General features: G+C 41.1%; 1 pseudogene; it reads left to right on the top strand.

Annotated features, from left to right (window-relative positions):
* The first annotated feature begins 358 nt into the window (after positions 1-358).
* LOC131808364 (casein kinase II subunit alpha-like) lies at positions 359-2075 on the top strand (annotated as a pseudogene).
* The last annotated feature ends 3665 nt before the right edge of the window (positions 2076-5740 follow it).

Genomic DNA, 5740 nt, shown 5'->3' with positions numbered 1-5740 from the left:
AGGGGAATTTCTGTAAGGAAATAATATATAGCTAAAAATCTGATGGTTAGGAAGAGATAATCTGCAGGAAAAGGAAGAGAACAACAACAACAACCAAAAGCATAAATAAAGGCCCTGAGGTGGCAAAGAAGGATGACACATTCACAGAATGGAACTTGGAGAACAGAGGAAAGAGGGGTCGGGTGTTCAGGAAAGTTAACCACGTAGTCTTAAAACTAGGGTGAACAACTTGCCCCAGCTTGCTTTAGATTTTTCCAGACTGCACTCTGAGAGTACTACATCTCCAGAAACCTCTCTATCTCAAGCAAATGGGGACCAGTTTCCCAAGACCATCCCAATTTTAAGGTTAACAGGCCACATGCTGGGAACCCCCTCTGCCTTGGGCACACCAAAATGGCTGGTCACTACACCTCATGGTAATAGAAAACCATAAGTAGAAATGGCACAGACTGATTTGAGCTATCGGTGAAGGGCCTTGACTGGCTGTGGGGGCAATTCCCAAGTGTGTCATTTGCACAACAGAGTGACTAAAGGGACCTTTCACTGAGACAAGAACCAGGAAGAGGAAGTCAGTGTGGAAGGTGAACAATCATGAGGTAGGTATGGATATGTAAGTTAGTTTCTGTAAAACAAGTCTACTAAAAAAAAAAAAAAAAAAAAGTGATTTGGGTATAGAAGGAAAACTGACTTAACTGAGATTCAAAACTAAGTTTCCAAAAACTCTGCTGCTGCTTCCACCAAAATGTGAAGAAAACAGGTCTGAAACAAGGTCTTGCCCGCAGAAGCTTCTGAACCTGGGGATGACCAGATCTCCAAACGTCAAGTCCAGCTTTGTTGGCCACCCTGTCTAACATGTCAGATCTGTGCCAACACTGACATTGCAAATAATGAAGAAGTTGTTAAAATTCTCAATCCAGGGCACCTGGGTGGCTCATTTGGTTAAGTAGTCTGCCTTTAGCTCAGATGATGATCCCAGGGTCCTGGAACTGAGGCCCACATTGGGGTCCTTGCTGGTAGGGAGTCTGCTTCTCCTTCTGCTCCTCCCCCACTGCTTGTCTTCTATCTCTCTCATTCTCTCTAACAAATAAATAAATAAAATCTTTAAAAAAAATGCATCTGCCTTTGGCTCAGATCATGATCCCAGGGTCCTAGGATCAAGCCCTTAATCAAGCTCACTGGGCTACCTGCCTAGTGAAGGGTCTGTTTCTCCCTCTGCCCCTCCTCCTTGCTTGTGTTCTCCCTCTGTCTCTCATAAATATATAAATAAATCTTTAAAAAACTTTCTCAATCCAATAAAGACAAAGAAATTCAAGTGTGAAATAAAAATTTTGGAGAATTTATGAGGTGATCCCCAAATCATTACACTGGCGGACACTGTGAAACACCCTGTGTCACGAAAACCTACTTCTGTTTTTGAACATGTGAATGACAGTATTCAAGCAATTGTACTAGAAGTTAACAGACTATGATACTTGATTTTACATGTGTGAGATTCTGAAGGCCCTAGAGTATTATCGTTCTATGGGAATTATGCACACAGATATGAAGGTTCATAATGTCATGACTGGTCATGAGCACAGAAAGCTACAGTGAATAGACTGGGGTTTGGGTGAGTTTTACCATCCTGGTCGAGAATATAATGTCCAAATATAATGATATTTCAAGGGTCTTGAACTACTTTGGACTATCAGACGTACAATTATACATAGGTTGGATATGTGGAGCTTGGGTTGTATGCTGGCAAGTATGGTCTTCTAGAAGTAGCCATTATTCCATGGACATAATTATAATCAGCCAGTGAATATAGCCAAGGTTCTAGAGTCAGATTACATATGTTGTATGACTATACTGACAAATACAACATGGAATTAGATCCACCTTTCAGTGATATCTTGGGTAGCTATTCCTGTACATGATGGGAACATGTTTTCTACAATGCAAACCAGAACCTCGTCAGCCCTGATGTCTTGGATTTCCTGGACAAGGTTTGGCAACCTGACTTCAGGTCATGGCTCACCAAAGGAAAGGCCATTGAGCACCTCTATTTCCACCCTGCTGTGAAGGACCAGACTTGAATGAGCTTGACTAGCATGTGGGAAGAGGGCGGGTAGGTGGCAGTACATCTGTCAGTAGTGCTAATATGATATCAGGAATTTCTTTAGTGCCATTTGCTGCACCCATTAGACCTCTGGCAGGCTTACCAGTGGCTGTCAATCTCCTTGGGATGCTTCTTCCTTGCACTCACACCCAACAGTAATGACCCCTTCATCTCCTGATGCCTAAACAGAGGTGGGGGAGTCCATTCTGTCCTCCATGCAGCTTAGACCTGGTAGAGAGGGGTGAAATGGTTCAGAAGCACTATGGCCATTTTTTTTCTAAGATTTTATTTATTTATTTGTCAGAGAGAGAGCGAGCGAGCGAGCGCGCAAAGGCAGGCAGAGTGGCAGGCGGAGGCAGAGGGAGAAGCAGGCTCCCTGCTGAGCAAGGAGCCTGATGTGGGACTCAATCCCAGGACCCTGGGATCATGACCTGAGCAGAAGGCAGCTGCTTAACTGATTGAGCCACTCAGGCCTCCCAGAAGCACCTTGTCTGAGCCATTGCTTGTGGATTTATAGTAGTTCAAATCACTTTTTTTTATGTTGAGGAAGTATTTTTATTTTTTTAAGAAAGCATATTTTTTTAATTTAAATTAAATTAGCCAATGATTCATCAGTTGCATATAACACCCAGTGCTCATCACATCACATGCCCTCCTTAATGCCCACCACCCAATTAAGCCATCCCCCACCCACTTCCCCTTCGGCAATGCTCAGTTTGTTTCCCAGAGTCAAGGGTTTCTCATGGTTTGTCTCTGTGTCTAACCCCTTCCCATTCAGTTTTTCCTCCCCTTTTTTATGATTCTTTGCATTATTTCTTATATTCTACATATGAGTGAAACCATATAATTGTCTTTCTCTGACTAACTTTTTTCACTTAACATAATACCCTCCAGTTCCAACCATGTCGATATAAAAGGAAGGTTTTCATCCTTTCTGATGGCTGAGTAATACTGCATTGTATATATGAACCAAATCATTTTTAAAAAGTACATAGGCCGATATTTTTCTTAACTCTAACTTTTCATAACTCAGGGATCCCCTGAAAAATTACTTACAGGTAGAATATTTCACAGACAATTTTTTTCTTCCCTTCCAAATTCAGTTCCTCCTCACTAAAGAACAAAGGTAAACCAGCCTCAATCTCTGTGCTGTGATTGGGTGGAGATTTCTTCCCATGTCCCCCATTGCCTCCCCCACCATCCCATATATAGGGAGGTTTGTATCCCATGCTCTTCCCTCAAAGTTCAAAAAATGTAGATTCTTCAAGGGAGGTGGGAAGGAAGGAGAAAGAGAGGACCCAACCTGTAAGACCAGTGTACTTCAATCCACTTATATCACTGTGCTCCAAAGATGCTTCAGTGGGGGTTTCTGTCTTGGCAAATCTACTGAAAATACATCTTCATTTCACTGTGCTGCTGAAAATCTACACAAAGTGTAGACAAGACCTGAAAACATCTTTTCAGTAGTAGGAATCATATCTTATTGACCTAACCCTAAATCCAACTCAGTTACAATTTTAATTACAATTTACTTAAAAAATTATTACCAGGGAGTCCAAAACAGCTGGGGAGTAGGAGACCTTAATTCTGTCTGGTCCCAAGGAATTCAGCTAGATAGCTATCAAACCATTCTGAACACCTAAAAATTCAACCAGAAGTCAAAGAAAAGAATAGCTGCAACTCTACAAATAGAAAAGTGACCACTTTCTGCAAGGGAGGAGGTACAGAGTAGTGAATTCAAGGCAATATATAGGAACATAGACCTTGAGGGGAAGGAACCTCTGTAAGCCAGTTACTAGCAAGTGATAGAACAGTGGAGCACAAAATCAGAACTCTTAGAAGTCTGTCCTGGTAAGAGACATCACTTAGGTGACTAAGTGGATGGGGGGTGGAACCCTCACTAGGATAGTGTGGAACCTCAGGGTCACAGGAGGATGGGGGGTTCCTGAATGCAGCAGAGCTCCCAGGCATTGGGGAGGGAAGCCACTGCAAAGAGTGAGTCCAGGAATGGACTCTCAGCTCAGGTTGCTGTAAATAGTAAGGCAGAACCAGGGAAACCCCCTTTCCTCCCCCAGGAGAAGTAGCACCTGGTGAGCATGGAGTGTGGTCAGAGACCAGGAACCCAGTAGTAATTAATAGTTTATCTCTGAGGGAACACTGAGGCATGGGACTCCAAGCTTTCTGCTCTGGGGCCAGCGATTGGGAGGCTACCATTTTCATTCTCATCCCCTAAGGCTGTGCAGAAAGCCTTCAGGGAACAAAAGCCACTGACAGTAAACTAGAGCAGATTACGTAGCCTGGTCCCTGGCAAGGGCACTGCAAATATTCCTGGGGCAAAGACATTTGAGAATCAATGCAACAGGCCCTTCTCCCAGAGGATCAGCAAGAACATCGACCCAAGACGAAGTTTACTGATCAATGAGAACTGTGAAACTGCAGCGGTAGGGAATACAGCACATAGAATTCAGGGCTTTTATCCCATGATTCTTTAGTCTATTTTAATTTTCTTTATTTTTTCTTTTTTAAAAAATTTTCTTCTTCCTTTTTTCAACAAACTTCTTATTTTATCAACTCCTTTTTAAAAATCTTTTTTAATTTTCATTTTCACGGTCATATTCTATCCCTTCATTGTACTTAATCTTATTTATATATATAATTTTTCTTTCTTTAAAATTTTGGGATGGAGTTTCTTCTAACAGACCAAAATACACCCCAAATCTAGTGTATGACTCTGTAACCTCTAATAATAGAAACATTAGACTAGCAGAAGGCCTATCCACAGAGATCAGGGAGGCCAGAAAAAAATGGTATGATATAGTCAGGTGTTAAATAAAAAAAAATATGCAGCCAAGAATACTTTATCCAGCAAGGCTGTCATTCAAAATAGAGAGATAAATAGCTTCTAGAATAGAAAGAAACTAAAAGAATTTGTGATCACTAAGCCAGCCCTACAAGAGATATTGAGGGAGATTCTATAAATGAAAAAAAAAAAAAAAAAAAAAGCCCAAAAGTAACATATATGAGAAAGGAACAGAGGCAATATACAGTAACAGTCACCTTACAGACAATACAGTGGCACTAAATTCATATATTTCAATAGTTACTCTGAATGTAAATGGGCTAAAGGCCCCAATCAAAAGACACAGCATATCAGGTTGGATAAAAAAGCAAGACCCATTGATATGTTGTCTTCAAGAGACTCATTTTAGACCCAAAGACACTTATAGGTATAAAGTGAGGGGTGTAAACAATTTATCATGCTAATAGACAACAAAAGGAAGCTGGGGTGGCAATCCTTTATCAGGAAATTTAGATTTTAAACCAAAGACTGTATTAAGAGATGAGGAAGGACTCTATATCACAATTAAAGGGCCCATTCAACAAGAAGATCTAACCATTGTAAATCTTCATGCCCCTAACATGGGGCAGTTATAGAAGCCAGTTATATAAGCCCACTAATAACAAAATCAAAGAAACACATTGACAATAGTACAATAATAGTAGGGGACTTTAACACCACCCTCACCGAAATGGACAGATCATCTAAGCAGAAGATGAAGAAGGAAATAAGGGCTTTGAATGATACACTGGACCAGATGGACTTCACAGATATATTCAGGACATTCCATCCTAAAGCAACAA

Source organism: Mustela lutreola, chromosome 9 (genome assembly GCF_030435805.1).
Source record: "Mustela lutreola isolate mMusLut2 chromosome 9, mMusLut2.pri, whole genome shotgun sequence".
NCBI classification, from domain to species: domain Eukaryota; kingdom Metazoa; phylum Chordata; class Mammalia; order Carnivora; family Mustelidae; genus Mustela; species Mustela lutreola.
This window is presented reverse-complemented; position numbering and strand designations above follow the sequence as displayed.